Source organism: Macrobrachium rosenbergii, chromosome 1, assembly GCF_040412425.1.
Source record: "Macrobrachium rosenbergii isolate ZJJX-2024 chromosome 1, ASM4041242v1, whole genome shotgun sequence".
In the NCBI taxonomy this organism is placed as follows: Eukaryota; Metazoa; Arthropoda; class Malacostraca; order Decapoda; family Palaemonidae; genus Macrobrachium; species Macrobrachium rosenbergii.
In genome coordinates, this window is record NC_089741.1 from 5,240,042 (window position 1) to 5,252,692 (window position 12,651).

Sequence of the window (12,651 nt, forward strand, 5' to 3'; positions counted from 1 at the left end):
GTTTGGACTCCAGAATGTCAAGAATCCTTTCAGAAGGTTAAAGCTATTTTAACTTCAAAACCAGCGCTTCAGGCTCCAGACTTCCATAAAAATTTGTGATACAAGTTGATGCATCTGACTATGGAATTGGAGCTGTTCATGACATCAAAGTTGAAAAGGCATCAAAAGAATTATTCTACCATTGAAAAGGAGACATTAGCATTAATTACAGCCTTGAAAAAGTTTGAAGTGCATGTGAACCAACCTAGGAATGAAGAAATTTTAGTGTTGTCTGACCACAACCCTATTTCATTCATCAATATGATGAAAAATAACAATCAACGACTAACCAAATGGTCTTTGTGTTTACAACCATATAATGTAAAGGTGAAACATATTACCGGTAAAGATAATGTCATAGTAGATTATTTATCCCGTCCCGAATTGTTTGATTCAAACCTAGATAATTAATCCTCTGGGGAGGAATATAATGATATGCCTTATGATATGTGTGTTTTCTGTAAAAATTAATATGTTTTTGTGATTTTGGTATATTTTCTCTCGTGTTTGTCATATGTTGTGTGTTGAGATGTCAGGCCTCAGATCTAAAAGGGTTGGTTGGCTATGTGATAAGATAAGATACATCTTCCTGTAGACTATTGTGAACACAGCTGAATGTTTGATCAGGTGTCAGTTGGTGGCCACAGGAAATCCTTTATGCGAGAGAGACCCTAAACCACTTAAGTTATCAGTTAAAGGGAGAAGAGATGACAAGTCTGATAACGTTTGTTGACCAGGGGCGAGGATATCGCTGGTTCGCCTCTGTGTTTGTACAAGTGTTCAAACAGGGAACCCCTTGTCAGTCATACAGATAAGAGTACAGGCCTATATAGCTCTCTGAGCCAGAGAATAAATTATCTGTTTATTCCTGTTGGAAAGGAGGAAATTCTGTTTCTTCCTGTTTCTTCCAGGGTGACCACTTTCTAAAAATGCCTAACTAGCAACCCAGGTTTAACCTCAGAAGATTTTTGGTAAAACTAATCAGTTCAGACAGAGACCTGGTAAAGTTAGGTTGGTCTCTCTCTCTCTCTCTCTCTCTCTCTCTCTCTCTCTCTCTCTCTCTCTCTCTCTCTCTCTCTCTCAGCCCCTCTTAATTCAGAAGAGTGTAAGATTTGTGGTCACTCTCCCAAACATATAAGTTTTTGGAAACTGTTTATAATATTTAATGCTCCCTTGGTAGGATCTGATATAAAGAAAAGAGTGTTAATAGTGAACAGGCCTTAAGTAAAAGTGTATACTGCTGCAGCAAAAAAGGAGTTGTGTAAAAGTGTTCAGAAATTTGTAAAAGGTAAAGTGGGTTTTGTTTATCTTTTGCCTTAATGAAATTATTGTTGATAAACTTTTGTGCATTTTATATGTTCTTGTTTTCACACTTCTTTTGTGTGTTCTTGTGTTTACAATTTCACAATTTTACCCAAATTTTGTGTTGGTGATTTAATATTTATTTAATTAGCACTTCCTATGTGTTGATTTTTTAACATTGCATACTTGTTTTGATTTTCATTTGTTAAGATTTCTTTTACAAATTTGAAGTAAATCTTAATAGTTTGAATTTTGCTTAGTTAATGTAATTTCTTGATAAATTAAAGTTTTTGTGAATTAATCTTTTTTAAGAATTAATTAAATCTTATGTTGTTTTCAAGTAATAGTAAATTTTTTCAGGTTGTGAATTCTACTTATAACTTTTGAAGTTAGAAGTAAATTTTTGTATTTAAAGTTTTAAAAGCACAGTGTTTCATTTTTGACCACCAGTGAATAGGGTTATTTGTATATGCACAAGGTAAGTGATAAACATGTTCTGTTCTCCTTCAGAAGTTAAGATCAGGGAAACAACTGTAGTTGTTCGATGGAGTGATGCCCTTTCCTTCTAGTATATTTCTTCCTTAACAGTTACTACCTCACTCATAAGTTGATAAAATTAGATTGATTTTTTCAAGTGATAAGCAAGTTTTAAGGGATCACTGTTACCTTTAGAGTGCTCATTTGTAATTTTATTGTTATGAGGTTCAGGTATCTGGCTGAAGTGAGGTAAATTTTTGGATTTTGTGAATAGTTGTGTAATAACCAGGTACTTGATCACTTTGTGACAATATATGTGTGTGTGTGTATATATATATATATATATATATATATATATATATATATATATATATATATATATATATATATATATATATATATATATATATATATATATATATATATATATATATATATATATATATATATATATATATATATATATATATATATATTACTAACAGGACCTCATTAAAACTGGATGGTATCTAGCAGAGATATTTATTCAAGGAAAGTTACAAGCTTGCTAAGACTAACAGTCCTCATTGTCAAGTATCCGTGGAATGACCGGACACATAGTCCAGCTGTATTCATATGTGTGTGGGGGAGTGGATTAAAGCCCTTTCTGTGTGTTGGCTTATTTGTCCTCTAATTACCCTTCTTCTCCTGTGTGGCCCCACCCTCATGACCTTGGTCTTTGGCTACCAGTAGCTTCTTCCAGATGTTCATTGTTCATGCGGTCTCTTGTCTTTTTGCATTTTTTCTTCTTTCTATTATAGAGTATACAATTTTTCTTGATAGGCTGTCTTCAAATCCGTTTCCAGTGTTGCCTGCCATTACATTGTTTATGCATGTTGTTGCCTGTCATTACATTGTTTGTGCATGTTATAAAGGCATTCTCTACAATCAGTCTGGCCATTTTGTTACTGTTCCTGTACAAAAAATTCATATTCTCCTATCTATTTTGTGGTCTTTTCCCAACAGTGCTTGGTGACTGGCGACGTCTGATTGTAGTCTCTAATGTTTTGTTTATGTTCTTTCCCTTGTTCTTTGCAAGATTTGCTACTTTCGCTGATGTAATGCTCTTCACAGTCTAGACACGCTGCCATGTATAGCCCCCTCTTACCTCTTCCGACTTTCTGTTTCTAACTTTTTATTCCTAATGGTGTTTTTGTAACTGCCTATCAATTTGAAATTATCTAGCTTCCTGTTGATGGGTGTAATAGTGTTGTTGTCTGGGACTGTAGTTATTTCCTTCCCTTTCAAATGTTCCTTTTCTATCCCTTTCCTCTTCCCCAAAATAGTTTTTCTTGCCTTGATGTGTGCCTGTTCCCTCCAGTACTTAGGGTATCCTAATCTCCTAAAACTCTCCCTCTGTATTCCAGCTTTTTATCTAAGAATTTTGGACTGCAAAGCCTATAAGTCCTGATGGCCAACCCTGTCATTACTCCCATTTTAATTTCCTTCCTATGACTAGAGAGCATATGTATGTATGAAGTGATGTGTGTTTCTTCTTTCTGTGTACCTTAAATTTTAAGTTTTCCCCTTCCCTCTTTACCAGTACATCCAAGAAAGGAATTTTTCCCTCCTCTTCTTCTATTGTGAACTTGATTTGTTCATTTACTTTATTTATGTTTTCTAGGAACTTGTGTAGTTCTTCCCTTTCTTCCTTATAAATTATCAAGATGTCATCTACACATCTTACCCAATTGATGATGTTTAAGTTCCCTTTATTTAATTTGCCCACCTCTTCCGTTTCAAATCATTCCATAAAAATGTTAGCTAAGATCGGTGAAAAACTCGAACCCATAGCCACGCCATTTTTTTTTATGTAATGGTTTTCACCCCACTTAAATATATTGAGGCTGAGGGCCGCTGACAACAAGTTGATCAAAATGTCATGATCTAAGTCACATGTGTAAACCCTTTCTTCCATATTCTTTTTCATTATTTCCATCGTCCTCTTGACTGGTACATTGGTAAACAGGGAAGTTACGTCCAAACTCGCGAAGCATTAAATATTCTAAAAAGGATATAACTTACATTATCCAACCTTGACAAGTAATTATGATACCTCACAAATGCTGCTACAGCCGAAAATGGCTGTGCACTATCATTGCTCCCGCATCTCATTTACCAACTCTCTCTCTCTCTCTCTCTCTCTCTCTCTCTCTCTCTCTCTCTCTCTCTCTGTCCGGAGAAGTCTCTGAAATCTGTTAACTCTTGTGCTGATATAACAGCAAGCATGTGCGGAAGCAACTATGCATTTGAGTCACTTGGGAACCCGTAATGTTTCATGCTAAAAAGTGCTCGAAAATTCAAGTTCGTATTGAAAAGACCACTATATCTAGATAAAATAATTATCAACTATATCTGAGATAAGAAAGTTCCACGGAAGAGACTAAAGGCACCGCATAAATTGATTAAACTGCCTATCTGAAAAGGCTATCAGGTTAAAATGTGTTGCTATGGCCACAAAAGATAGCAAAAAGAATTTGTCACTAACAGAGGTACCAGAATATTGGCATGTCCGTGGGCGCTTAACAGAACTATGCTAGTCACAAAACGACAGGAAGGAAGGAAGGAAGGTAGTTAAACAGCGAAAGTTGATCGCATAAAATGCTAAACCCAATAAGAAAAAATCAAAGTCAATTTGACACGCTACCAATGGTTACATGACACTGCAGAAACTCAACTTAAGTAGTTTTAGATATGTCATCGAAAGCTCAGATGTGTATTATTCACCAGAAGACACCTAATAGGTGGATTTTGTAACACATCATATAGTGTAATAATTCGTTAATTGGCAATCTAAAAAAACTCATATATCACAGTGATAATGAATATAATATGAAATTCCGTTACAAAAGAAAACCAGTCATAAGAGAAAAGCTCTCTTTTGTTTCTCTCTAAACCAGATTGTAACCTTCGAATTGCTAATTACCCTGTAGTATCAAATCAAAAGAATATACGTCGATCAATTCAGTTTTTGCAGAAGTTAGGAAAACCACCCTCATATACACACACAAAACATCACTTACACACACACACACACACACACACACACATATATATATATATATATATATATATATATATATATATATATATATATATATATATATATATAGTAAGTAAACCATAAATACTGCATGAACATCGAAGCTCTTACACCTTGGAAACAGCTTAAACCCAGTTAAAAATAATTAATGACGGTACTGTAAATCACATGTAAACCATGTTATTTTGATGGGTGATGTCCTTATTTAAACTAATTCTACAAAAATTCTGAAAACAATAGTTTGTATGTTATTCCATCCCCTTGTTTTCAAGGATGGAATATATGTGACAAATCCTAAATCTACGTATCCTGTCAAATTCAGGCTCTGTACCAAGAAGCGAAGTAGACTATTATAGTTTCCACTACGTGGAGATACTCGTATACGTATGTATGACAGATTGTCGCTAATTTTACACATTTTATTTGCCTATTTTCAAATATGGAGCCATAAACAACTTGACTTCGACAGGTATATGTAAGGTTGAGCAACTGTAATCGGAAAGACATAAGTTCGAACCCAGATTAGGTCAGGAGGACATATTTCACGTAATTCGCTCTAAGTGTAATTTATTCCTGTTATTGACCAACTGTTTAACATATATTTCCATGTGTTAAAAACTTAGCTTCTGCTTCTTGGTAGAGATGGGTTGTTATCAGTTTTTATACAGAGCCTAAATTTGATAGGAATATGTACAGTGGAGTCGAAATTAATTGTTATCCCTCTTGATGGCTGGGTGATTAAGTTACTGCCTTTCCATTGCAAGAAAAGTGCATCTATTCGAATCCTGGCTGTAGGATATAGTGAATCCCATATTAGTGCGTAATTTTTAACTTGATATTTGAAAACATTTGAGAGCATAAAATCTATAATGGTTTATTTACTTCATTCTTTCTTTCTTTCTTTAAATCTTCAGCTGATAAATAAATAAATGTGAGGGAAAGGATTCATGAAACCGATACACTTGAATTCAGGAGACATCAACGGAAAGCAGGAATGAATTTGCTCCTTCCTCAGACATTTGGAGATCAGAATATTCCACAACAGCACTAAGTAAACTATTCCACATTTTGGCTGCAGGCTAGATAAAACTCCTAGCAAACTGAATAGTATTAAACCTGATGCCAGAAAGACACTGTTTGCAGCAGCAGCCTGCTTGATGTTGCTAGCAAAAATAGCTGTGTCAGGTATAGGAAAGTGCAAAGGATGTTTGTTGTTATAGTACATTATATGCAACAAGCATAATGAACTCACTTTACGCCTATGCCTAAAGTCAGCATTCAGAGTTGGCAAAATTAACTGATGCCAAAACTCTATCCAAGAGTTTGAGATGAGAGTGTGCACCCAAAGACCACTCTGGAGAACAGTAATCCAAACAAAGAAGATAAAGTTAAACCACTTGGATATAATAGCTTCATCACAAAACATTCGAGAACATTTGTGCAAGATACCAACTTTTTGAGAAACAGAGGAAGCAGTATTAAATATATGCTTCCCAAAAGTAAATTTTTCTTTATCAAAAGTTACACATAAAATCTTAGAGAAGTCACTGACATTTAAAAACCATGCCATTTACATATAAATCAGGATCCAAAGAAAACGTGTTCTGGATCGAATATCATACTTTGAGTTTTAGGAGAATTAAGCTTCTTGCCCAAAAGCCCACTCCACTCAAGGACTCTGCAACAACAGACCTAGGGCATGGAGAAGGAGCAACAGCTAGAAGAGTACCATCATCAGCATGTGCAATTAGCTTGTTCTTCATGCCTTGCCACACTTCGCTAGTATAGATAATAAACAGCAAAGGTCCATGAGCACTACCTACAGGAACACCTGAACTGACATTACTAAAGCTATAATACAGGTTATCAACACAGACCATTTGGGTTCTGCCTATTAAAAATTAATTTAAAATACTGATAAAAGATCCGCTAGTTCCCAATTACCCTAGCTTGTAAATAAGTGCTTCGTGATTCATATGGTCAAAGGTTGTACTAAAATCTGAACTGACCATGCAAGTCTCTGTACTTTCATCAAGAGCACCCTGCAAGATCGAAAATATTGACAAGAGTTCATCATAAGTACCAAAGGCCCCATGAAACCCAAACTGTAATGCTGATAGCAGGTTATTATATTCAGCAAACATACAAAGATGTGGAAGGATATTTGAATGTGAGGTGTGAATGTCAGACAGCGTTGTAGAAACTCTATGTGTAGCAAATTTAGTCGGGAGGCATGTGATACTTAAGTTTTTGCTTGTGTTGCCTCTCATTAATATTTACCACTAAATCTGTCTTCTTATTCAACACTTAGATTTCTGGTCATTTTACATTTATGTAAGGTGTGTCAAGATACACGGCTTGAAGTCTATTGTTGAAACTGCGGCAACTGCATGTTGCCACCTGTTATGAAATTAGGTCCTCTTCAATGTGGAACCATGTAGACACAACTTATGCACTGTAATATTGTGGACGTCTGAGGCGTTTGTGAAGTGCTTAAGATACGCTTTTATTAACAAAGAATACTGTGTTTTCTCTCACTGGACGCTGTCTCAGATTTGACGAGTCATAAGAGTTTTGTAAAATGTATTACTGTTGTATGCAACAGCATTTGCATTACTGCTTATAGATTAAGTATAGTGTAGGTTAGTTTGTAAGTGATTGCTGTGAATGTCTGTTATGCATGTGAGTGTGTATACGAATACATTTGTGAATAAATAGGGAAATATGGAGCGTTTATCTCATCTTGCCCCAAATGACTCTTACTATTTAAATTTCCACTACATAGTTAGTTCTCCAAAAGGAAAAAAAGGTTGCCTCTTGTTATGACTCCTAGGTTTCATTGGCAAAGTGAATTTAGACCAGGTTTCATTAAAATAAAAATAAGCATTTTTCGCAAAAGCATGGAAAATTCATGAAATTTATACTAAGTACTCTTACATACAATCTATAAAATTACAGAGAACCTGAAATTATTTTGATCTCTGAAAAGGGATTCTAATTTTATTCACTGGTCACTCTAACGGTAGAGTACATTAAAACTTGAACGTAGGGAAGTTCTCAGTTGAGCCTTGAATACGTGAATCCATATACAACACTTCATTAATTTACTGCAATATGAAATTCTTGAGTTTGCATTATGCAAATAACTCTCAGGCCGAGGTGTGTGATTATTTTGTAAAGATGGGTGAGATGTTAATCAAGTCACGTTTAAAAGCATGTAATTTTCATTTTCTATGAAAATTCATATAACTTGTTTTATCAAGATACTTCCAGAGATCTCTAGGCTATGCTATATGTTTGAGATTATGTAATGTTCTAGTTCTATGTGGTAATGTGTCACAAGAATTTGTAGGTACTTGACATTTGCCAGATGACTGCACCGAAGTGATGGAAGAAGCATTCAAGTAGCAGTAGGCTGATTGAACCTACATATCATAACTAGAGATAGTGGCACCAGCCAAGATAGAAATCAGGTGGGCAGCAGAGGCAGACATAAACTGGAGACTGTGAGGATGAAGTACTTGTTAGAGCCGAGGAATCGCCTTGATTTTGCAGTGGAGAGGGCCATCCAGTCATGTGAATGGGTAATCACATTGAGTACAAGGTTGATGTTTATAGAGGTTTGAAGACTATATGCAAATATCCTGTCCACTTATTAAAGAGGAATTGAATAAAGTAGCAGCAATTGTCAGTGAAAAAGAGGGGCGCCTGAGTGCAACCAGTGTTGAGGAGTAAGTGGATGGGGGTCAGGCAATTCCAGATGAGGGCTGGCTATAACTTCAACCTCAGCAGGAAGACGTGTACTAAGGTGTCAATATTAGTAATTATTATTATTATCATTAAGAAGATAAACCCCTATTCATATGGAACAAACTCAAAGGGGCCATTGTCTTGAAATTGAAGCTCCCAAAGAATATGGTGTTCATTTGAAAGAAGTTACAGAAGATACTAGGAAATACAGGAAGGAAAGATCAGTTAGTATAAGATAAATATTTAATCAATAAATAAATAGATCAAAATATAAATAAATTATTAAGATAAAGGACAAATTATTTAAGGGTAGTAATGCATTGCTACTCTTAAATATTGCAACTTTTGAGGTTCTAACTGCACATCGTCAGACTGTTCCACAGTCCAATGGTGTGAGGAATAAAAGACATCTGGAATTCAGAAGTTCGGCAGCATCCTACATTACTGCATATTGGTACTGGTGTTCAGACAGTCTGGTAGCTCTGTGCAGGAAATGGGATCAGGATTCAATTATGATAGTACTTGCGTCGGTGGTTACTAGAAATGGTCGATCGAACTTTGGATAAACTAACAGTTCATTACCAGCGAGTGAAATCTTTAATCTTGAAAAGCTATTTCTTCTCCCTGTCCCCAGTGAAAATCCGACTGTTTCCTCAATGAATCTAGTGGTCTTGCTATTTTACCAAAATGTTTTATGAAAATTTATGATAGTAGCCTGAGAGCCTAAGGAAACTGGCTACTTCTTTTGCATTCTTCGGTTGGGGAAATTCTTTAATTGCTGCTACTTTATCTACACAAGGCATAAGGCCTTCAGATGTTATGATGTGCCTCAAATATTCAACTTCTTGCTGAAAAAATCGACATTTGTGTTAGGGTCTCGTCTTTCAGAGACCAGCAGGTTCTAAGACAAAAACAAGCAATGGGGCTGGAATGACTGAAAGGTGAAAGGTGACAAGCAAAGAAGGAGCAGAACAAAACCACAAAATACAGCCTTAAGATTAATCTATTATATATAAAATAATATACATTATGTACAAATGAGTCAGGTCCACTTAACAAAATACTCAAATAACATTATACATATGAATTAATAGCAATGGCAGCAACAGTAAAACCCAATTAAATAGTTTTAAACTCAATAAACAACTCATAAGCAAAAAAAAAAAATATAAATAAAACCACAGCATAAATGCAAAATCAGTAAAACAAATGTTACAGTAAACAAAACTTGGCAGCATAATACAAAAACAGCATCATGAATAATGAAAAAGCTGTAAAATAAAAATTGCAACAAATGCAAAGTCAGGCAGCATAATATATAATAAAGTAATAGTAAAATAAACACAAAAGACATACACAGTCACAAACAAACTCCTAAGAGTTGTCAAGACAGTCACCACTGACAATGAGGAAGCAGGCAAACACACGAACACGATCGAAGCATCGAGACAGCCACTGGCTGCGTAACAGGAACACATCCACAAAACAGATGACCCCAATCGAGTCGTCGAGACAGCCATTTGCTGCCGAAGGAACAAATCCTCACATGAATGACCAACAACGGCTGAGCCATTGAAACGTCATTTCCTGCTGAAGTAACAAATCCTCATACAGATGACCAACAACGGTTGAGCCATCGAAACACCATTTGCTGCCGAGATACTACTCCTTTGCTGCCCTGGACCTGACTTGCTGCTGCCCTGGACCTGAATGACGCTGTCAAAGTCACCGAGACAGACGTCAACTCCTTCCACAAAGAAAAAAAAAACTTAAAAGTAAGGAGGCAACAACCCACCAAGGGAACAATCAACAAACGATTGTCCCATGAAACAACAGTTAAACCTAACAATTTGGTTAGATTAATGTTCATGCCATGTCGCTTTAAAGCTTCTAAGACTTCAATAATGTTCTTCTTATGTTCTTCAACTGTAGCCCCTATTATGATCATGATTTTAAGTATACAAACAAGCTATGCCCCTAATAGCAAAGCTAATACGGACATCATAACACGTGAAAAATGGGCAGGAGCTTCTTTTACTCCAAAAGGAAGGTAATATATTCAAACAATTGATCATTAGCTACAAAGGCTGTCTTTTCTTTGCTACTCTCATCTATAGGTATTTGATGATAACCTGACTTCAAATCCAAGGTGGTGAAGAATTTTCTATCTCTGACCTTAATCAACAATTCTTCGATAGAGGGCAATGGGAATGCATTATCTTTTGTGATACTATTCGACTTTCTATAATCAACACAGCCTAAGAGAACCATCCTTCTTTTTAATCATCATGATTGGCAAGGCCCAGGGAGATTCACTTTCTCTAATTGTCCCTTGCTCCCTTAATTTATTAATTTTGTTCTCCATTTCCCGCTGATAACAAACTGGAATTCTATAAGGCTTAGATCTTATGGGTGGGTGATCCCCAGTCTCTATGACAAAAGGAAAATTATTTATTCTGCCTGGGGTTTCATCACCAATTGCAATTACATTTTGATAACTTTCTATAATTTCCTTAACAATAATTTGATAAGTAACTGTGGCCCTGATGCGTGCTACTCAAGGTTGCAAGTGTGTGAGAAGCATCTGCTATTTCACAAGGTTCAAGGTCACATATCGATCCACTGTCTAATATGATACGCTGATCGCTAACATTAATAAATGGCACATTAACCTCGCCATGTATTACCTTGCTCAGATCCGGAATGATAAAATCTTCCCATTTCTGATGGGGCCGGATCATAACAAAGGTGCCTTCCAGTAAGTTCCGTGCGAGTTTCACGGTGAGAAATGAGAGGGTACGGGATGGTGCCACATCTCCCACCTCCAGGGCAGCAGGTACTTCCCCTCTCCCTAAGATCGAAGGGAGACTCTTAGGCACCTCGGTCTCTCCCCCTCTGTAGGAATTCGTTGTCCTTTTAAACATACTTCGATCCCCTTACCACCTGTGCCAGCTGTTATTATTTCGTTCCTATCCACAAAATCAGTTCCTAAAATAACTGAAATTCCTTCTACGTAGAAGGTATGTGTCACTACTCGCCCATTGATGGCTACCTGTTACTCCACAGTCCTCTGGGTTACCATCCGATGACTGCCTGCTGTACTTAAAACTAAACAACCTTTCATAGGCTGCACCAACCCTGTCACTAGGTGTTCTTCTAACAAAGACACACTTGCGCCAGTATTGATCAATGCCCATCCCTGTCGCTCTCCTACCCATATTTGCACAATTGACACTGCGATTTCCTTCGTGGATTGAGGGCAACTGATAGGCTCTTGCCTTACCTTCCCTCCCGGCACCCTCAACGTTCGGGTAGGGGCAGCGACGGTTGGTGGAGGGCTCTCCACTACTTCTTGCAGGGTTGGTTGACTCCCCCCCTCCCCAACAAGGCATCCCCTGTTCTAACGGGGGCACAGTTGTTGTTTAGACCTGATGAGCGAGGGTGTAGTCAGGGGTCCTCCCAACTCTTCCTCCATGCCACCTTCCCCTTCCTCCCCTTGGTGCAAGGGGAGCGTTGTTCTGATGGCCATCGTTGTTTTTTGAACAAGCATTCATGAGGTGGTCTGTTGCATTGCATTGAAAACAACGTCACGGCTCATTGAGAGAGGGGTACTTGGAACTCATGTGGCCCTCCCTTCCACACCACCAGCAACGGCCAACCATCTTATTCCCGGCTGGTTTCCCCTTGCCTCCTCAAGGTCCCTGGGTGCGTGATGCTGCCCCATGGATGGTGGGTGGGGCTGGCTGAGGACTCACTTGGTTAGATTGTTTAACTGTTGCAACAAACGGTTGGGAGGTGGCCTACCCCCTCCCCATTGCTTGTTGGCGCTGTTCATGATCTAACAGATGTTGTGGCAGAATTTAAAACCACAAACAAAACAACACTCACCCTGATCTTCGGTTGCTGGAGATGGGTAAAGGTCCACGGTCGCCAATCACAGCACACAAAACCACAAAACAAAATTGCAAACAAACCCTCCACCAACAACGAACGAAAAAAAA